General features: G+C 37.5%; 1 protein-coding gene and 1 long non-coding RNA gene across 3 annotated transcripts in view; one reads left to right on the top strand and one right to left on the bottom strand.

The window, feature by feature from the left end:
• The window catches only part of SPSB4 (splA/ryanodine receptor domain and SOCS box containing 4), a 276,718-nt gene that overhangs the window by 159,335 nt on the left and 94,504 nt on the right, over window positions 1–22,879 (bottom strand). The window contains exon 1 of one of the 2 annotated variants that reach the window (XM_067538951.1): window positions 14,313–14,342. The exons of the other annotated variant lie outside the window; for it this stretch is intronic. The gene's annotated coding sequence lies outside the window, so the exon portion shown is untranslated. Of the gene's footprint in view, window positions 1–14,312; window positions 14,343–22,879 lie in introns of those variants that run through there. 2 annotated transcript variants of the gene reach the window in all.
• On the top strand, window positions 1,029–11,776 carry LOC137147000 (uncharacterized). The gene is made up of 3 exons (XR_010918125.1): window positions 1,029–1,126; window positions 8,410–8,550; window positions 11,618–11,776. It is a non-coding gene; the product is annotated as an uncharacterized lncRNA (long non-coding RNA).

A 22,879-nucleotide genomic window follows, 5' to 3' on the forward strand; every position in this document is an offset into this window, starting at 1 on the left:
CTTTCTGCACCCAAAATATTTGTGAGCAGATTGATTTTGAGTAATTATTTGAATTTGACTCATATCTTTTTTATGTTTATTATTTAAACTCAGATTGATTGCCAGTATTTCAGGCTGGAGTCTTGTTAGTATCAGTTAAACCACAGGTTACTGTTTCAGTTCCCTAACTGGATGAGTACACAAGGACTTACAGCAAGAATATTTGCAAATGTACGTTTCTGTGAATACTCACACTTGCAACTTTGAAATGTGCTTCTTGATAGTGTTTTTCCAGTACAACTACATCACTCAAATGTTTGCCCATAAAGAACATGGCCAAAGTGATTTTATTTTAAAATAGGAATGAATATCACAGAAGTGTTCTCATAGTTTTCCCAGGTCTAACTTCTAGCCTTAAATATCTGATTTTTATCCTAATAATTTTACATTTTTGCCTTTGATCTTCAGTTTCTGCACTCTTATTTTTTAGTACACCCAGTAAATAGTTTTTAAGTAATGTTATCAATTCTTTATATATTTCACCAAGATTTGCAGTAATATGTATTTTTGGCAATTTGCTTGTTAAACTTAAAAATGTTCATTTACTTAAAAAGACCAGAAAATACAGTATATTATCCATTACACAATTTGTATATGATTCTTCTACAAAAGGCTGTGGCTGCAGGCAACCATCTGGGGTCTGGACACACAAAAGGCTGCAGTAAGGGTGCAAACACAAAAGCGCCTTGGGGATATAGAAGTGTGCACCATACAGACTCCCGATTGTCTTTTGTTGTATTTTTTTAAGGGTTCCATGACCATCTAATCAGAGAACTAAGCATCAGGGAGGGAGTCCTCAGATGGCAGGCGTCAGTTTCAGCCAGAACAGATGGTGAACAAAGGTGAAAAGCACACAATACACATGGGCCAATTTATACAAGAAAGTAATTCTGCCCTTCAATTAAAATTTGTTACCATTCTTATGACAACATATGTTTTGAAGTGGAATGTATCATTTTCTTTATAGAACTGTCACAACTGCAGTTCCGGTAACCTACAGATTCTTCATTAATATTGTCCGTAAATGTTACAGACATTGACTTGTGGGGATAATGGACAAAGTCTACAGGAAGATCAGTAAGGCCAGGTAAGAAGGGAAAAGAATAAATATTGCTGTAGAGGAACTGGTCTAGCATAACTGTCAAGGTGAATATATCTTACTGACTTATGTAAACAAATTCAAGATCTGTAAAGGTAGAGATAGATAATTAAATTAAGCTGTTTAACAGGCATAAGAAAAAATGTAACTGATTTTAGATAAGGTTTATTAAGAAATAGGTTGCCACTAAAAGAGATTTTTCTTACAGTAAAGTGTGTTCTGTTAGATGGCATCAAATACACTGTAGCGAGAAAGGTATTCATCCAGTAAGAAATGAGCAAAAAAGACAGAAATAAAACCCTATATTTTCTCTTTTCTTTTCCCTTTAAAAAAAAAAAAAAGGCAGCTCTGGGGAAAATTGTGTGGGTCTGAAAATACTTAAGTCAGATAACTTTTTGATTCACAAACACAGTGAGCATGTATTAAATCTTTAAGCAGTAAAGCACAATTACAATATGCGGTGAAAAACAGCACAGCTTCTGTTGGAACATGGAAGTTGAAAGCTCTCTAACTTTAATTCCTCCCAGTTACAGGAGGATGCAAAACCAAAAATCAATCACCACTGTTACTGTGCCAAAGTGCGTGCTGTATTTGTGAAAGACTTTTTGTTGTTTGGTAGGGGAGGGAAAAGTGAGTGGAAGTCTCTGTAAAACAATACACTGTACAAAAAATGTTACAAAGGAATATGGTAATAAATGTAAGTATTCTTAGTTCCTGGGCCACAAAGCATCAATTTTTTAGTTTACTAAAAGTTCCAACATTTTATATGTTGTGAAAGACAGTGGAAGACCTTTCTGGTTTTGTGGCACATCGCTCAAGCATGGGCATATTCAGAATCTTTGGGAAGATTGTCAATTGTTCAATTTAGCCCCTTCTAGGAACTGATCTATCAACAAATATTGGCTCTTTAAGAATTAGCCCATCTGCCATCCCAGATGGAGAAAGGTAGTGTAATAGCAGCAGCTGCTCAACCAGGATAGCAGGGCACAGCAGAGTAAGCAGGAAGAGCAAAGAGAGCAGAGCTCACACCCAGGATGTGTGTGAACTTTGAATGAAAACCAAAACAGAGTTAGCAATACAACCCTATGTTCATGTTGTCAGCGCACTAAGACTACTTCACAGAGAAGATGTGTGAATCAGAAATGAAAGCAATTTTGAAGATATGCATTAATATTTACTCATGTAGGAAGAGAGGAAATGTTATCTAGGACTACCCCATAGAACCCTTTTCTATACACAGCTTGATCTAAAGGGTCATAAAAACTTGATCATCAAAATCTCTATTGTACTATATATCCTTTCACAAACAGCATCAGCTCTCAAACTGGATAGCATATCTATGTTTGTAGCTAGATATCTTCTTGCTAATAACCCTTCTCCACCTTTATGAAGTTATAAAGCCTAACTTTTAGGGGGTGCTGTTTGTCTCATTACACTTAGGGGTCTACCAGAGTTTCCAATAGATCAGTCTATTTTTCTTAGGTGTTCATAATTCTACCATCAATTTGCTCCTCAGACATGTCCTTGCTTGTAAAAGTTTAGCCAAGCTTTAGTTTCAGACAAGCTTTACCAGAAATATAAACCGCATCCTGTAAGCAGCTCCCATTGAAATCAATGGTAGTTCAGGACACTTAGTATATGCAAGAAAAAAATCAGGATCTTCCCATGGTGACACCGGAGCCCCAGAACCTCCAAGGTATTTAGAGGACTAAATACTTTGGAGACTTTGGGCCTTATTGGCTAATTCCTCCTTAGAGAGACAAGGTGGGTGTGGTAATATCTTTTACTGGACCAACTTGCATTGGTGAGAGAGACGAGCTTTTGAGCTTTTTGAGCTCTTCTTCAGGTCTTGGAAACTAACGAAAAATGTGTCACTGCTAAATACAAGTTTTGAACAGGTTGTTTAGCATAAATAGTTAACACTCATTTCAAGGGACCACTCAAGGTAAAGTTGCTTGTTAACACCACTCCAGTCATAGAGAGGAAAGGAAGAGGGGGGAGGGGGAGAAACAATGGGTGGGGGGTTGTTAGTGGGTTACAGATTGTTATAAAAAAGCTATAAATCCAATGTCTCTGTTCAGTCTAGGATTTTTAGCATCTAGCAAAGTTATGAATTTAAGCTTCCAGGCTTGTCTTTTGAAAGCGTTGTGCAAATTTTCTTTGAGGATGAGGACTGAGAGGTCATATAGAGAACGATTACTTTGTGAAAAGTATTCACCCATGGGGGATAGGGTGTTTTTGTTTTTTTTATCATTTTCCTGTGTGAGTTCATTCAAGAGCATAGTGATTGTCTGGTTTCACCCACATAACTGCTATTGGGGCATTTAGTGCACTGGATGAGGTTGTGATAGGCATGTATAGGACCCAGAGATCTTGAAAGGCACGTTGTGGAGGGTGTTGATCATTGTAGCAGTGGATATATGTCTACAGGTTTTGAATCTGTTGTTCAGGCAGGGTCTGGAGACACTTTGAGTTGGAGTGTCCTAGTCCGTGGGAAGCTTGCTTCTGATGATGAGCTTGGAGAGGTTGTGGGGGTTGTCTGAAGGTCAGAAGAGAGGGTTCAAGAAAAATTTCTTCCAGGATGGAGTCCCCATTGAGCATGGGTTATAGTTATTTGATGATACTCCATATGGGTTCCAGTGTGGGGTAGGTGACAAATAGGCGTGCGCAATCAGAGGGAGTTTTATATCTGTTCTGAAGCAGGTTCTATCAGGGTATTTGGGTGGCCTGTCCCATGATGCAATCTACTTTTCTTGTGGAATCTCCCTGATAGAGGAAGGCAGTTGTGAGTGTGTTAAGGTGTATATCCCGGACGTTCTCCTTGGAGCATATTCTGTGGTAGCTGAGTGCCTGGCTGTAGATAACAGATTTCTTGGTGTGTCTGGGGTGGCTCTTGGATTTATAAATGTAGGTAGGGTCATCCATGGGTTTCTTTTATGCAGTTTTATGTAGGGTTCCATTGTTGAAGCTGATTGTCATGTCCAGGAAGTTGATGCAGGTGTGGGAGTTTTACAGAGAGTTAATAGACAGGTTGTGGTTGTTGAAGTTGTGGTGGAAATCTATTAGGGAGTTTGTCATCTGTCCAAGGGATAAAAATTTCATCAATGTATCTCAGGTATATCATTGGTCTCTTGGTGCATTTGTCCAGAAATTCTTCTTCCAGATGGCCGAGGAAGAGGGTGGAGTATTGGGGAGCTATCCTAGTACCCATGGCTATTCCCATGGTTTGGACAAAGTGCTTGTTGTTGAATGTAAAATTGTTGTGTGAGGATGAAATGGTCCCTTGAAATAGGTTAACTATTTATGCTAAACTGTCTATTCAAATCTTGTATTTAGCAGTGACACTATGAGTTAGTTTCCCAGACCTGAAGAAGAACTGTGCCTGAGCTCAAAAGCTTGTCTCTCTCACCATACAAGTTGGTTCAATAAAAGATAATACCTCTCCCATCTCGTCTCTCTAACATCCTGGCACCAACATGGCTAGAACAACACTGTATATTCAAATACTGTCATACACTTCTAAGGTTTGCCTGAACAGGAAAGCTCATCTTGAAGATGATGATGTAATCACAGAACTATTGGTAAGAATTCAGGGAAGTGCCTTCTAAAAAATAAGGAGACCCAAAAAAAAAAAAAAAAGGCAGCATATTGGGGAAATCTACATTATCTATAGAAATCCTCTTTTTTTATTAAAGCATCTCAGCTACAGCCCAAAATACTCAGCATTTTAATTATAAATTGTTGGGTGTGCAAAAAGTTCTGGTTTTTCCTCTAAAATATATTCTGCTATGCCTGTTAATCTAAAGAGAGCAAATTACAATTTGATATCACATATGGTGTGGCATAATTGGTTATATTCAGTGCTGCCAGCACCTGACAAATCTCTCTGGGTTTTTAGTGTCCCTGGGCAGGATCATTTCTCTCTATGGCTAGAGGTCACACCGTATAATCTCACAACAAACAGCAGATCAATGGGCACAGATGATCTCTCCTCTCTCTTATAAATAAATAAATAAATGAATGAATGAAACAACTAACCAGTGCTGAGGTCTGAAAACACATTTTTGAATAAAAATGTACATATTTTAAACCCAATTTCTAGAAAATCTTTTTACAACTTAATAAAAACATATTTCATTAAAATATATAACTATTTGTATTGGGGCAGTATCGGGGAGCCCACATGCACAACCACATTGTTGTTCTTGAAAAGCCATTCCCTTACTCTTTCTGTGCAATCTGGCCCAATCCATTTTGGATGCACAAAGAATCATTTGATGGAAAAGTCATGAGACATGAAAGATACACTGTGTGACACAATGAAGAAAAAACTATCCCCTTCATTTAAAAAAGGAACGGGAAGAAAGGGTGCATATATTAACATCTTTATACAGTCAGAACTTTGCATCTATTTTAGCTTTTTATGTAAGTACCAGTACATTCAGCTGAACGATAGCCACGTCTAAGTTATACAGAGAGTGAGTTAGTTTGTATGGTATGTTCAGCTACTTTTGCCATGGATTTTCACATGAAGTAAGCACTGTGGCCAAAATTTTTAACCTTGGCTACTTATAGCTAGGCACCTAAATTCATAATATTAATTTAGGTACCTTAGTGTAGGTAGCCAGATTGAAAATGTTGGCCTGAACATATTTTTTTAAAGGGATCCAATATATTTGGGGCCAAAATCTAACCTACATTCCACTAATGGAAATATTTAGCTTGGATATCAGCATGCTGAAGACAATGTAATCCACTTCTACACTAATCTCTTCTAACAGCTTCCTATGTGCAATGAAAAAGAGGGGTAACAGAACAGAACTGTGCAGAACCTAAACATGAGAGAGCACTCTGGGAGCATATAATCAGCTGCCCAGTACTATCCACCAACACTGAAAAAGGAGCAATGCTATTTTTCCTCATAGCCCCTGTGAAACTCAATGGATTGCATTAGCATGCAAGGGCAGAGACACCCTAAAACAAGTTAGGTAAAGCAAGGTGCATTCTGGCTGCAAAAACTGGAGAAGTAATGGCCCGCCCATGGCAAAGGCACAGTTTCCTCAGCTCCTTTACCTTCAGGCCTATCTTAAAAACAAAACTGAGAAGGACAATGACTCCTGGTTCCTAATAGTTCACCGAAAAACACTATTCATTAGAAGCTTGTTTTCGCTAGGAAATTATGACCTTGAGTCACTGTGTTAACTAACATGATATTAAACATCATTTTGAAGTCAGTGCAAACAGGTACCATCATGTGTAACATGGTACCAGCTGGTCATGGATAAATCCCAGTTAACTGGAGCTGTGTGGTTTACCCATGACCAGCTGGCCCAAAATTAACAGCCGGATCCCTGGCTACAACAACTTCAAAGTCATATTGAACATCATATTATTTAATACAATTTCTTAGCAATACTGGTGACTAGGGCTAGTAAAAAAAGATGAAATATATTTCAATAAACATTTTGAAACACCTTGTTTTCATTAAAAAAATAAATTTTAATGTTATTTGTTTTGTTTCAGTGGGATGGGGGAAAAAAATCACTTGCATATTTACTCCACTCTTCTCCCTTTCCCTAGCCCCAGAGGAATAAATGGGATTTCCACACCCTAACCAAAACAAAATAAAAATTAAAAGTATCAACCAAAATGAAAAATTTTCATAAAATTGTCTAAGTGACTGTTAGTACATAAATCTAAACTGTGAACTTTGCTAACAGTTATATAGACATAGGTCTCCTTGAGGTCCATCAGTGAAACGTAATCTCCCTAGAAGGCTGTGGATAGATTGGAGTTGAGTATCTTCATCTTTAATTTAAATTTAAAAATTTGAGGTCTCAGACGGATTTCATGGTTTAAAGATTTGGACCACCTGGTCTTGTAGATATCAAATTTTTGGTGGAGGGGAATTTAAAATAAAATTAAGTAAACCCTAGTATAGTCTCTGAATTTGACACCATGGCTCCAATCTCCAAATGGTGCAATACGGCTTCACTTACTTTTCCAAGGCTGCACTCATCCAACAACTCGTATGCTTGCCCCAAAGTTAATTTCACTCTCACACACGGGCCAGGAAGTCATGCATTGTTCTTGGAGAATGTTCTGTTGGAGAAGAGTGGTCTGGACATTTTGCCTATTTCACTGCCAAAATCCTCTGGCAAAGTTAGATTCTCTTTTATGACATCTAGAGAATTTGAAGCCAAAAAGGATTGTCTGGCTATCGTGCAATGCCTCCATAGTTCCTCTCTGCATGTCTCAAGCAGGGCTGAGATTTTTTAATTCTTGGATGCCTTGGCCAACAACTTGTCCATCTCTTCCCAAAATGTTTTCTTCCAGAATATTTTATATTTAGATTATGAGATGGCCATTCGGTATTTCTGTGAGCTACAGAGGTTGTCCTATGGTTCTGCATTCTAGTTCTTGGCTGGAACACTCAGTTTGCTGCCTCAATCATGGCAACACTTCACCTGCATAAAACCTGATCATTAGTTTCATGCAGGGAAAATGTATTTCATTCATAGTGCCCAATGAAAGCATATTACTAATGCTTTGCCTAAAAGTAACCAAATATGATTATTTAAATACCAAAGTCTATATATCAGAAAAACATTAATCTTCCTTTGCACACAGAAAGAAATGAGTTTCCATGAAAATAGATTCTGTATATATAGTAAAGATTTAGTGAGTACGAACAGAAGAAAATAGGAGATCTGAAGAAAGCATACACAAAAGCCTAAAGTTATGATTTACAGAGAATTGCAGGCTGAATACACCTCACCTCCAAATCCAGTCAGATTTCTAATGAGCCTAATTAGGTATTTGTTCCACCATATTCATTCAGCTTATGAGTTTACTATGGATCAGATATATTCTTGCCTTACTAATGGAATTCTTCTAGAGCATATAGTAAATGGTAGATTTTGTAAGTATGAAATATTCTATATTTGATTAATTGAGACTATTTTAACCAATAAAATGTTGTTTCCATTCCTCTAACTGCAGTTTACCTTATGATATTTTTGCCATATTTTCTCAACATTGCATACAGATCTTGTTGGTGAATATATAGCTCAATATGTAGTAAAATGTAGTTCAGGAAATATTGCCAATTAGAAGCATATATCATCATCCTTGAAGTTAAGTAAGTTTTCAGACTACTGCTAGGTTTTTTATATATATATTATGAGACAAATCCTGCTCCTCTTGCCCACAGGAGTAACCTCATTGAAATCAATATGAGTAAGACAAACTGTATCTAACTTTATTTTCAGGCCCAGTTTTGCAAGCCTTACTCACATGATCCATATTCACTGGAGTAGTCCCACTGTAAATGGAACAAAAATTGCATGATTGTGTCCTTTCTTGTCTCTCTTTATCTGATGATCTCTGTGAGAGATTTTTCTTTTACTACTGTGAGTATTCTTGAATGATGGCTATACTGGTAATAGCAGTTAAATACTGAATATAGGAATTATTCATATAAGTTGTTATTGATAGTTTATCTTGCTATTTACATTGTTCATACATAGGATCTTTTTCCCCTTTCTATATAATGATATCCCTTTATTGTGTCCTTAAATTCAGATTTTGTTTCTGTGCACCCTCCATGATTAAGGAATTGAGAATTAAAATGTCAGTTCCCCTTCCTACAGAGATTAAATTTGCTATAATTTTTAACAAGAGGGTTGAGAGGAACCAAAGCTTGTTGAGTTCTCACCAATTATGCTGAAAGTGACATACAACTAATCTAGTCAGCTGAGCGACACATTTTACTAGCTATACTTTTATTATAATACAGCAAAAAATCAGTCTTGAGGCTATCAGTAACCAGAGAAAGGAAAGATTGATTTCTGTTATAACGTTAATTCATGCTATTGACAACCATAACTTATAATTTGGAAGATGGTAACTGTGATAATACAGAAACCGTAAAAAAAAAAAAAAAAAAAAAATCAAGATTCTGGTCATGTAATAATAACAACACTGAAATCAAATACACTTAAGCCCTTTTCAAATTAAAAGGTGGAATTGTCTCAGTGTAGTCTAATTACAAATAATTACACATCGAAACACCTTGTTAGAAAAATATTGAACAGGCAAGACAGATGCCAATCTGAGCAGAAATTAAAATTCCATTAACTGCTTTTTTAAAAAAGTAAATAGCTGCCAGTTATATTAGCTAATTAGAAGTGAAGCAGTGTAATCATTAAGGAAGAAGTATAAAATCTTCATGAAGTCAAAACTCAAATGGTAAATACTGGAAGCCAGGTTTTTCCACTGTGATTCAAACATAAAAGGGATAATCCATGGTGGCTCTCCCCCTTCCTGCAAATAAGTGGGTGTCATCTATCTCCATTGCACCACCTTCACCATCCCTAGACCCCATGCAGGGACCTCTGCCAGCTCAAAGATCTGTAAATGGGAAGAAGGCAGGCCAGTGATGGGAAAAGAGACTGCAGGGAGGGCAGGTAAAACATGTACACAATCTCTGCACCCAGGCAACCAGCTAGAAACCAATGAACGGTTAAGTAAGCTGAAATGGTATTGACTATTCTGTAAAGTGCCTGCATGCTGTAGACAACGTCTAGAGTGGGAGTTCCAAGGGCAGCAAGTGACAGAGGGATGCCGGCATGTGTGGGCCCATTGTTGCCATGCTTCAAGTGAGCCAGACAAGTAACAGGGCTGACCTGCAGCCAGTACAGAGTTACTAAGACAGTGACTTAAAGTCAATGCAGTAAAACAAAGACAATTGCCCTGATTATTCTATAGGGGAACAGCAACCCCAAAAGAATGATCTGAGAGAAGCGTTTGTAGAGGTCTCCTTTAACTCTGGTCCCCCAGCTTCTCCTGCAGGTTTTTCCACCAAAGGGGCTGATTTAATCCTGAGTAAAGACTTCAACTGAAACTGGCTAGTGTACACTTAAATTCTCTCTATAGAGCAATTAACTCACAGATATATTGGTCAAATGCAAGTCATTTGGAGAGCTCCACTATACAGATTTTTCCCTGCAGCAGAGCAAAAAGGATCCAGCCTATTAGACTGTTCAGTATATCAAAGCCATTATTCTGAAATGATAGGTTTATTAGTGCTATTTAGAACAAAGCCTTTTATCATCTTCTTTTTATTACATTGTGATCTTAGAATTAGTCTCATAAACAGCAGATTAAAAATTGGAATCAGAGTAGGGTTTTTTGGTTCCACACAAACTGTTTCTCACTGACAACTTGTCATAAATGCAATTCATTCTAAATCTTTACACGCAACTCATTTTTAAAACTATTGAAAAGTAATCTATGATCATCTGAAAGTATGCAGGAAATAGCTACTGTGGTATTTGAACATATTCATCATTGGCACTACTAGTATATAGCAAGGATGTATTGGTTGGGCTACGTGCACTCAGATTTCAAATTTGTATAGGAACCTTAAATGTATGATATATATAAGTTACTCTCTGTAAAATCCTATAATTACATATCCTTCAGACTTTGACTATATTATTCTAAAGATCATTGTGGTAGCTCAGAGCAACTGCACTTGTATTCCCCCTCCAGCAAAGGCATCCCCTCTAGGTTCCCAGGTCCACAGCTGTCACCTCTCTTGGGCAGAGACCCACATCTCTCCTGGTCCTGATTGGTGTTTTCCCAGACTGCACAACTCCCAGCTTATTCCCTGCAAGCCAGACTGCCTAAACAGGCCAGCATTTACACTTGATTTACTCTTCGAGATCAATGAAGAATGTAATTGCCAGCAGCTGTAAATTACCACACAGCTCTTTATAAGCAAGCACATTTATTCTTAAGGTGAAAATATTAGAGAAGATATACTAAAAACAAGAACCTACACATATGCTAACAAGCTTATCAGAGATCACCCCATCTCCAACCTCAAGCTCTAGGTTTCAGTCCTTCCAACCCTCCTTAATGATTGCCCCTCCCCGCCTCACATCTTGGACAAAAGGTTCTGTCCATTTGCTGGCTCAGAAAGAGGGCCCCGAGCTAAAACCTGGACTGTTTATCCAAAAGTCCTTTCTCTGTCTGTTGGTCTCTAGAGAATACAGTTTGAAACAACATATGTAAGGCTCTCCAGATGGTGTTACCTCTCTGGAAGTGTTACAACCTGACTGAATTTTCCTAATCACCTCCCACTATCTAAATTCCTGGATGAGCTGTGGTCACCCTCTCCCATCGTATTATATATGATCTCTGGCCTACATTAACTTACTATAGTAAAGTCTCCAAAAGATATTGCAGATAATTGTCATAACTGTCACAAACATATTTCTAAGTTTGTAATTGTAGTACTCACCCTGGCTTTAAGTTGAAATGAGATTTTGAAATATAGTTCAAAACAGGATTTGGGAAATACTGAGTCAAATCAACCCCTAATGACTGTATTTTAAGTTTACAGAAAACTAGAAAGCTAGATTAATATGACTTTTCACCCATACAAGATTTTAATGCCATATTACCTCTCAGAAAACCATCTACTGGGACTCCATCAGTTCTCCCTCCTTTTTAGACCAGATGGATGAAAGTTTGGCTGGATAAATTTTGTCTCATTTGAAGCTGAGATTAAATTGCCATCGAAGAAAGACATTTGAAGTTTTATATTACTGTAACTATTACTGAAGATAAAAATGTGTAACACTTATTTTACCCATTAAAATTAGGGATTGTCTCATATGGAGGCCTCATACTTCACCATGAGCTACAACTTGGCAATAAATACAAACACTTAGTGTGCATGAACTAGAAACTTGAGAAATATTTCTGACCTACTAAATAAAATAGTAGTGTAGAGAAATTTATTTTAAAACAAAAACAAAAAAAAAACCCCTCCAAAAATCTTTAAAAAAAAGTCAATTTACTCTAATCTGGGCTAGAAATATTAGAATTTCTAGGAAATCTGAATCAAGTTTAGGTATTTTTTTTCCAGCAACCTGCTTGACCTTAGACAACAGTTCAAATCTAACAGTGAGTTTTCTGTGTTTACAGATCTTAGTTCATTTTCATTTAAAAAATGCTATACATAACATATCTATTCTGCATAATTCATCATACAAAACAGGCAGTCTCAAAAAAGACCCAATAGAACTTTGCCATTGCAACCAAAACCAGCAATGGATTGGCCCCTCTAAGACTAGTTTAAGGTTATCACTCAAGTATAATGGAAAAGTTTATAAAGGATCTTCTGTCTTAATGCAGGACTATTGTAGAATGAGCCTACCAAAACATAGTACTTTGTTTCTTTTTTTTAAACCTATAAAAACACTCTACACAATCATCACTCTTAGCTGAAGCACTTAACTTTCTTATATCAAAGAATTTGGTGTTGTAGAGTTGCTACTATGAGGCAATAGCTGTAACTGGGTAAAACAGTTGTTTTCAGCTCCTGTTTTCAGGTGCTGAAAATTACCTCTCAGGTTGAAATTCACATGTTTGTTCTTACCACAAAGTTTGGTATAAAGACTAGGATGCTAGTTAGATTCCTCTGTAACCCTTTTTTATGTAAAACACTACTGTGATCTTCCCCAGCAGATCACACAAAAGAGAGAGAAAACAGATAAAATAAAAAGGATGGTAGGGGGTGGGAACAGGGAAGTGTAAAGAAGGGAGGAAAGAAACAAACAAGGGCAGCAAGAGGTGAGAGCAAGAAAGAAGAACTGAAACAAAATGCAGCAATAATGGTGATCTCCGTTTGGAGCCATTTTTCCTCAGAGAGTTAAATCATCAGAGTTTAAAAATGTTCACAAACCATTTATCCACTTCAAATGTGCTGAACTTAGAAAAGCCACCTACAACGTCAATATAGATAGGAAAATTAAAATTACAGTCTGAGATTGTACATTACAATTTTTGGGCAAGTATCATCAAGACGCAAATGTATAGTTAGGGCCAAATCCTGCATATTTTATTCATCAGTATGTCCATTGCAGTTGGTAGGATAATTCATGTAAATAAAGCAAATGGGATTAGTTCTTTAGCATCAAATTTAGGCTACATTTCATAAATACAACCTCCTAGTTAGCACTTCCTTAACTTGTCAATATGTGAATCAGGATGGGAAAGTGAGGGGTAAAGAGTCTATTGCAATTGAGTAAGTCAAATATTGTTTTAAAAAAAATCCACTGCAGAATAAATTACAGGAGGAGAGTTTTTTTGGGGGGAGGGAGAGAGGGTTTAGAAGGGGAACATGTTTACTTTATTTCACAATGCTCCAGTGCTGAATCTAGACGGTTACTGTATTTACAGTGCTTAAAATAAGGCAGAGTTCACAAGAGCTCCTTTTCCCCCAGCAGGGTCACAGGAATGGATCTTGAATTTCTCTTTTAAAGTTACACTTTCATTACAATGAGGGGGAACAGAGTTGGGGAGGAAAAGTCTGAAACACAAGATTTATTTTAAATAGTATTTTCCTCAAAGAAGATTAATTTTTTTGTTTAAAGAACATTAAAACATAATGTTTAATATTTAAAATGAAAGAACATTACATTTGGCTTTCTGACAATGCACAGGGTCTCTCTGGTCACGTAGCTTTACTAATACAGCAGCCAGTGTTCAAAACGTTAAGAAAAGCATACTAGGAATTCAGTCTGGGAGGGATAAAGCCAAAATAGAAATGAGCACTGCAGAATAAGCCTGTTTATGGGTCAGGTAAGATTTATTCTGCAGTGCTCATTTCTGCTTTGGCTTTATTCCTCCCAGACTGAGTTCCTGGTAATTTTTTCTTCTTGTTTTAGTGAAACAAGAAGAAAAAATGTCTTCCTGTATTAGTAAAGCCACACAACAGAAAACTTCTCCTCCCCCCACCCTTGTCAACTGACTTGTTTACAACACTGTTTTCACCTCCCAGCATACTGAAAGAAAGTATTTCAGATGGGTGTGAAACTACAGTGCTAAGCTTTCAAATTTAGTCAGGATGAAGTATGGGATACATCACAGTAGTAGCAATGGCTCCAGTACAGGCTTTCCTCCTCTCTTCCAGTATAAGTCAAAGTTGAATTTGGGCAAAAAATAAAATCAGATGTTTCCGCTCTGCTTAAAATAATTGAATTCCCCATCCCCCACAAACTACCATTAGATAAAAATAAATACATTAGCTATTATCCTACTACAGGCATCCCATGTATTAAAGTGGTCTGATATCACAAGACTTTTTTTAAATAAGTACCTTGCAGTTTGTCTTTTTAGTTGAGGATTTTCATCAGCAAAAAGTAAAAACTTATCACTAATCAGTGAGACCTGGTTCTCCCTTTCTTCTGAAGGAGATGATTCAATACAAGCCCCACCCTGGCAGCCGGACAATAAAGCTGCAAATAACTTATTCTGATCAAAGCCCCATCTGCTTGGCAGCAGCAATTCAGCTGCACTTGTGGTTTTTGAATGACTGCAGCTTCTGAATTGAATGATCCTTTCATTTAGATGGAAGTTTAAACAAAATATGGTAATTAGCATCAACCACTGTGGCTTTCATGGCTACTATCTACAAAGAATTCTCTAATAAAAGGACTTTCCTGCTTTCCCATCCAATTACATAACATTGTTGAACAATATAATTTAAATTTAAATCAGCCAGTTATTTTTTCAAAGTCAGTCAACATTAGACTTCCTGCCTTAAACTACCTAACAAGTGTTAGGTACTTCAGTTAAATACCAATCTTAACAGAAACAACCTTGCTGAAATTTGATTAATCTTACGCTAAGCCTGCGTTTAAAATAATTACAGTTTAACGTTATGGTTGGAACCATAAAATCCCTCTGTGCATTTTGAAAAGGAAGCAACATTTCATACAATGTAAAATTAAAAAAAAATCAAACTTTGCAAAAAATATAAAGATGCAAATAAACAATGAGGTATGTTAAAAATGAGGTATACACAATCTAATGATCAATAAAATGTTTAAGCTCTGCAGGGACAAGCTTATCACTATAACTCATTTTAAACTGGTTTAATTAAACTAGTGCAAACTTTTTAGTAGAAGAAATCCAGGGACAACCCAAATCCCTGATCATATTTAAGTCAACTGTAGAAAGTATACTGGTTAATTGTATGAAAAAGAAAAAGTGGCAAATAATATTTTAAATTAAAATCTATGGCTGGGATTGAATTTGGCCATCTGACTTCCTTCAGGCTGCTTTAAAAATTCCAGCCTAAACATTTGGCTCCATAGATTTCTCTGTCCCTCTTACTCACCCTATTACCAAAAATCACAGTATAGGTCAGCTATGTCAAAACCAGGCGGGGGGAGCTGGTTAGTTGCTTAGGCTGCATTTTAACTCAAGTGGAGAGTTTTGTGTAACTCATTTTTTAAAATGATTCAAGACTCAAGTCTTTACATTCAAGAACTGGAATGCCTAAATAATTGCGGTAACACAGAGAGACACAACATTTGTTGACTAATGTTGATCCTAGTTTTCTTTCAAGGGAGAGATTGATTGTTTATGATTGTACCAGAAAAGTAAAAGATGGACTTAATTTGAATAAATGTTGTGTAAGGTACAGACCAAAACTATACCCTTGTCTACAAAGGAAAGCTTTGCCTGTTATACCGATATAATTGTGCAGGTATAACTCACATGTGGACCCCTATTCTGGCATAACAGCGGCTTTTTTGCAGTTTAACATAAATCCCTTCTCAAGCAACATTAACTAAATTAAAAAAGCCACTTTTATACTAGAATAAGAGTGTTCACATGAGGGTTTAATAACTATAGTGGTTTAAACTCACCAAAAAGCCTGTTCCCACGTATACAAAACCTGTGCCCATAAAAGTTAATTCACAACTCAAAAGATTTGTCTTGAGTCAGTGCATTTGCATTCATTTAGATGAAGCAATGACAGTTATTGTCTTACAATTCAATATGAACTGTGTTTGCAAGACTGATAGAGTTCAGTAAATTAAGACAGGGCTATTCTATTTGTATAGCAAAGAGCCACTTGCTTCCAAGAGGTGTCCATCAAAGAGGCAAATTTAATTTTATGCAAGCCACTCGGTCATGTTTCCATAGAATACTGTTTCTTAATTTTGGAGTCATAAGCAAACAGCTAAAATAATAAACAATTAAAAATACCAGCTTCAAGAGTGCAAGCCTGAAAACTGAGTCTGTTTCAACAGCATCTGACAAGATCTTCATGTGATCATGCACAAATCAAATGTGACCAAATAGGTGCAGAAGTGGCCCACAAAGAACTCACCTTCACTTTGCGTGTGTGCTAGCCACCGGACCAGGGCCACCTTCCACTGCAAATGCTCTGCAGCAAGGAGAGGGCTGCCCCAACCTCCTCCTCATAACTGCAAGCAGGAGGAAGGAAGAGACTGAACTGGCTGAGGCTTAAGCGGAGCCATTAAGAGGCTGAACTGCATCTTTATATTTTTCCTCTGAGATTTGATTTTTAATTTTAACCATCTTTTATATTTTATTTATAAATATCCAAATAGAGACTTACTGTGAACTACAAGTGGGGATGAGGCTGCAAAGCATCAGAATTAGGGTCACAATCAACGTTACAAGTGTTGGTTAATCACAGGAGAAACACAGAGAATCCATGCCTTAGATTAATCACCTCTGGTTAAAGTGGTGACAGGTTTTATTAAAGGCTCATCGGTATTCTTCTTATTAACAACATAGATAAATGAGCTGTAACTTTAACCTGAGCGAAGCCTTTAGCCTGAAAGTGACCATGACTGGGCAACAGTGGCGTCGGCACTGCATTACCAGGTATGGACTCCAGAGAAAATGTGTTCTTTCCACAATAAGGATATTGAATTGCTGAAACAATTCACTTATAGAACTAAGGGGCACTGGGATAGATTAAGCAGGGAAGGGGGAGGAATAGGAGGCATGCACCTTTCTTGAACATGGCTCACAAAGACTTCCAGAGAGTGACATACTAGAATCGTAAGCGCAAATCTTAAATCTGAATGCCTGAAGTTAGACATCTATATTTATATATAGGTACTTTAAAAGACTGATTTTCAGAAGCACTGAGCAGCTGTAGCTCCCACTAAACTCAGTGACTGTTCATCACCTCTGAAAGTCAGTCTACATATTTCCATGAGTAAATGTGGATATAGGTCCCCAAATGTAGACATCCCAGTTTGAAAGTTTTGGCCCTATTTTACAGCCTGCTAGGCTGAGAAAGAGATTATGTCATGTCTTGCCGTGCCTTTACTGATACTGTCACCAAAATCTTTTAAAGTCTGTGTGCAGAAGTAAGTGGTAAGGTCTGGTGCTTTGAATATAGTACTGAGTGCTGCCTTTTGAAAATTTAGAGTCAAGCAGCTAAGCTTCCGACTAGCTAGCTGTGATTTTTGCAGAAATTAATCCAACGCTATTCATTTTCTTTTTATTGTCTACCAATGTCTGTGGTACTGCACAGCCACTAGCATTTGTGTGGTATGTTTCTGATGATTCTATTGAAAAAGACTATTGAAATTAATGGGGACTCAGCACCTCTAACTCATCAGGCTTTACAGTCTCAAGTAACTGCTGTATCAAGGAAGCTTGCCATCATTAGACGAGGATATTGTACAGAAATAATGTTTCCATTGGCAAATGTTGAGTTTTTTAATGGAACCCACTGTACATTATTATGGCATGTGTAATATCCTCATACAAAGGACATACTTAACTTGCAGTTAAGGTTGCTCAAAGGTATTTCCTCAATGCAAACCGTAAATAGTAGATATACATTAGGTAAGATTTATGACTTACATAATGCCAGTCTCCAAGCATTAGCCCAACTACCATTATAGTATTCAACCATGCCAACACACTCACTTTCAGTTCAACATTTGTTCCGCAATACATTTCTACTGTGAGCAAATGTAATAAGTGTTATACAAGATAGTTTTTGAGAAGGAAAGGGTGAGCATATAGTGCACCAAGACTGGACAGAAGACATTTACCTAGGATATAATCACATGAAATATAGTTGAAATTATATACAGTCACTATTACACAGCTTTTTTGGGCACAGGTAGGTTCTGATTAATGCCCTTCGTTGAGAGAACAGTAGCTCTCTTTCTAGCACTTATAGAGGAAATCTTGTTTTTAGCGGCACATATACAACTTATTAATCAAAATATGAATCTACTTCTGAGACAGTGAATAGTTTTTATAACCGTGTATATAAAGAAGCATATTATTTTCCTATGCTGCCTCTTAGTCATGGGGAAAACTTCCAGTCCAAATCCATAAAGCCAGCACCATATCCCCCTTCAAGTATCTCTTCAAAACTCACCTTTGTCATAATATGTGCAGAAAACTGCAACTTGACAACAGCCAGTAAGGTGATGAGCTGTGATTATTTCTCCTGACTGAATAAGAACTGGACACATCCATCTTATTAGTATCCCATCTCCTCATGCACCTGTTAAATCACAGTCTTTTAAGCTCTGTAAGCTGTTTGGGGAGAAAGGTGTCATGTACTATATGTTTGTACAGTGCCCGGCACGAGGAGGGTTTTTAGCTTGTAGGCACTACCACAATATAAAATATGGAATAATAATAATGGACAGAACTGTTAATACATAGGATCACTAGCTCAGAAACACAAGTAGTTTAGAAAATAGTCACTGGTAAAATGAACATGAATTGTATTATGCAGCATTGCTGTAGCCATATTGGTCCAGATCTGAGAGAGACAACCCAGGTAAGGTAATATTTTTACTGGACCAACTTCTGATGGTGAAAGAGACAAACTTTAGATATACATATAGGTCTCTTCAGAGAATGTAACTCTTTCACCAACAGAAGGTGGTCCATGAATTATATTAGCAGTCATTCTGAATTTGTACAGATTCACAAGATGCAGCCAGCTGTCACTTCTCTGTACTTGTTGGGAGGTCCTGCATGTTTACATGTATTATTACTACTGACCTGGTCTCATGCTTATTCTAGGAACTACATTTTTGTTGTAATGAACTAAGATTCAGTGAGACATGTAGATGTACAGAAAAGAGTAACACAGTGGTTTTATTAAGGGATAATTTGTAATGTAGTTTTAAATTTATAGCCTACAAAATGTAATTAAAGTATTTTGAAGGAAAAGAAAGGGTCAATTATTTATGCTAAAATGTAAGCATTACTGATTCAGGAAACCCTATCACTAACAATGGTTTTGCAACCTAGTCCAAAGGGTGGTTTCTGATTGGCTGTCAATGGGGTCACATTACTATCCACAATGCTCAGTTACTACACATACACAGTGTGACCTTTTTTCCTTTAAAACTTTCCTTTCATAATAGCAGTAAAGTAGTCCAGCACTGCATTGGAAGGATTACTACAGTTTTCAGCAGTTGAAGTCACTCAGCCTTTGGCTCATGTCTTACAACACACCAAAGGCATGCCATAATCCCTCAGAAAAGCACTGCTTCTTGTGTCTTATTACTTAAATATTGAAAGGCAGATAAGTATCCCACTTAAAAGAGACAGTGCGTAATCTGTAATCACTTCAAAGGGATCTCTAATGACTTGGTTTAAACTCATCTTTCTTCAGTTTAACTGCAGCTTTGATGTTCTCACTAATCTTCATCTAACCCTCAACTCAGGAAAGCATAATCACATATGAGTTCTTGGAATATGACAAGTACAACGTTCATGCAAAATGTAACACAAGTTGGTTACACTTGGCAATTTAATGTACTATAGGTCCAAAATAGCTTTGGTATATCGTATTTATTTTTTACTGCTAGCCAAGAAAGATTCTTTACCCATAAAACTGATACTATGTGAACACTCTGGATGTGGAAGGCCAAGACGTTTTAAATGATATTGGTCCAGAGCTTTTACAATCAACTCTAAACATACTATAACAGTTTTTTTTTTTTTCATTTGCAGACTCCTTTGAAATCTTAGACATAGTCTCTGGACCCCCAGGAGTCCACAAACCACAGGTTGAAAACAACTGTACTACAAGGAAAGTATTTGCAGCTAGTCTGTGAGTAAATATTTTCACTTTCACCAACATGATTAGAAATACACACACACCAGACTAAGTAACAGATGTCACTCCACTGATTGAATTTAGACTATTGTGCACATCCACATGAGAGACATTTTAAACATAAGATTTTTACTTGCACAGTAAAAATGATGCAAGCTGACCTCCCTAATGTACTGGACAGATTGATTATTTTACTCCTAGGCCAGTTCCTGTAATCTGGCAATATTACAATACCATGCTTCCCGTTCCTTCAGTAACCTGTTAGTTAAGCAACACCCATGTATTTATCAGCGAGGGAGTGTTGAAAAGAAGATTAGTGACTGTCAAGCTATGTTACTATTTCTAACGGGAGAGTATCTTGCTTTTCATAAAGGTATTATTTACACACACACAATAATCCAGACACTGTATTAGTGCAAATTCCAGTTATTTCTAGTCAATATGCTCTTTGACAGACTCAATCTGCCAACATTCTTGATTGATATTGTTTTCTTGCCGGGGAGTATTGGTGGCCTTCTACCTCACTGGGGGAAGGCCCACAATGCACTCTGGTGATTTCAGAGGACAGCATGCCCTGCTCCACCACAATCCTATATGGTCTTTGTGAACGGTGACAATAAGCAGGCATGCAGTACAGCAGAGAGGACTGCAGAACCACTGTCTGTGGCTACTAAGATATTTTTCTGATTGTCTTAGAGACAGCAGACAAAACGCAGTCACTGCCTCATAGAATATGTCAAAAGGAGTCTGATAAGACTCCTTATGATAATGGGTAGATTCAGCCAATCAGTATAGTGACGTGATTTATATGATCATCCAACCAAACTCAAAAATCAGAAAAAGCAATAAAAAATTTGCCACCAAATGTACAAATGTTCATCATAATCATAAAAGAAAAAAATGTAGACACAAGATTTCATAAAGCTATTTTACTTTCACAAACTTGTGAATATGAAGCCAGACACATTTCTCTGATCTACCCTCAGCCTGCTACTACTGTTTCATTTAGCTCTAATAATATTTACCTAACACAAAGCATTGTTGTGAGCATTAATTAGTTAATGTTGGGAAAGCACATGAAAATAAAGGCAAGGTATAAGTGCTATGATTCACAAGGAGGAAAAAAATTTACTGCTGTGACATTCCCCCCTGCAATCTGGACTGGTGTGTAGCTGTGTCACCCCAAATCCTCACTCCTGGGCCCCAATTTACTCCACTTTGCTGTGTGAAACACCCACTCCTGGGTCAACCCACACCCAGCCTCCTGCGAGTAATCGGTCCCTGACCTAGTGAAGGAGCGCTTCTGGCCAGACACTCATGGAATAGACTCTCAGCAAACACCCCCACCTCAGAGGCAACCCCGAGAACTTCTGTCTTACAGGGTTCAGTGCTGTACACTGCACCCTGCACGCTTATTTACATTTGTCCAAGAAATTGATATGCACCAGCTGTCACTAAGTGAAGTCTCTGCATTCATTCAAAACACATGCACTGTTTTAGATAAAACAAACAAATAGGTTTATTGACTACAGCAAGATTTTAAGTGAATTTAAGTCAGATTAATATAAATCAAGAGATCAATAATGAGTCAAGGAGTTGGTCACAAATAACTAAAAGGTATCTCGCATCCTAAACTAAGATTAATATTTCAGTAGTTTTCAGTCTGTGACGGTATCTTACCACACAGGCTGGCTGCGATGCTTCTAGCAACCAGGCTCTCTTCCTCTCTCTCTCCCCTGCCCCCGTGGCAGATTCTCAGTCTTTGGTGTTGCTTAGAAGATGGATTCCAAGGGAGCTCCAAGAGACAGACGCATCAGCTTTTAACAAGTATCCTCAGCACCCCCTGGGGTCAGGTGATCGGCCCTGTCTGGCAATGGCCATGATTTCTTCCACTTGAGCCAAAGTGCTCAAAGGTGCTTAGGCCAGTCCATTGTTCCTGTATGCATGCCTCTGCGGGGCAAAGGGTGGAACCTTATCTTTGTGTTGTCTGCATCTATTCAAGCCATGTGAGGGACATGACATAGCAGAGTTTCATATCTGAACATATGCATGACATTGCAGGAAACATGCTACCATAACAATAATGTTCAGTATGTCATGAGCATTCCAAAAACACCTTACATGACATATTTTGCATCAGACAATACACAGTTATACTATAAGGGTGAACAGAAATTATACACAAATCACACTATATGGGTGTACATGGGGTACAGAGTGTCACAACTGCTTCATAGTTTTCTGCCAATAAAAGATTTAGACACATCCCTACTTCATTCAAGCATAGTTGCAATCTCAACATAAGATTCAATTTCCTAAAAAGGATAAAGATCACTGATCATGCTTTAAAATAATGCACAACTCATCTAGCTTCAAAACACATTCTTTTAGTAACCACCTAGCAGATGGAGCAATCTGCCTCATTTAGTATGTGAGGAAATCTATTGATTTTAAATGGGATACCAAACATATATTGTTATTCTTATTATACTGGCTCTTGCAAGCTGTGCAAAGGCCTATTCCCCCCCCCCCCCCCATGCATAATATTCTATGGCACTATACAGTATCTTGGCACAGCTGTGGGACCAACTGCCATGCTCCTCTCTGACAAGCTCAATGTAAAATCTTTGTTACAAGAATGCAATAAAGTTTCTCTCACTTCCTCAAAATGGAAAATTAACAGAATATGCAGGTCTTGTGACAGGGATTTGCTTTAACTGATTTCTGTCTGAGTTGGGTGTTTATGAAGCGATAACTACTAGCTAGTTCTGGGTATAGTGCAACTACCC

This window comes from Emydura macquarii, unplaced genomic scaffold (assembly GCF_026122565.2).
Source record: "Emydura macquarii macquarii isolate MOO-44397 ecotype Brisbane River unplaced genomic scaffold, CSIRO-AGI_Emac_v2 contig_499, whole genome shotgun sequence".
NCBI classification, from domain to species: domain Eukaryota; kingdom Metazoa; phylum Chordata; order Testudines; family Chelidae; genus Emydura; species Emydura macquarii.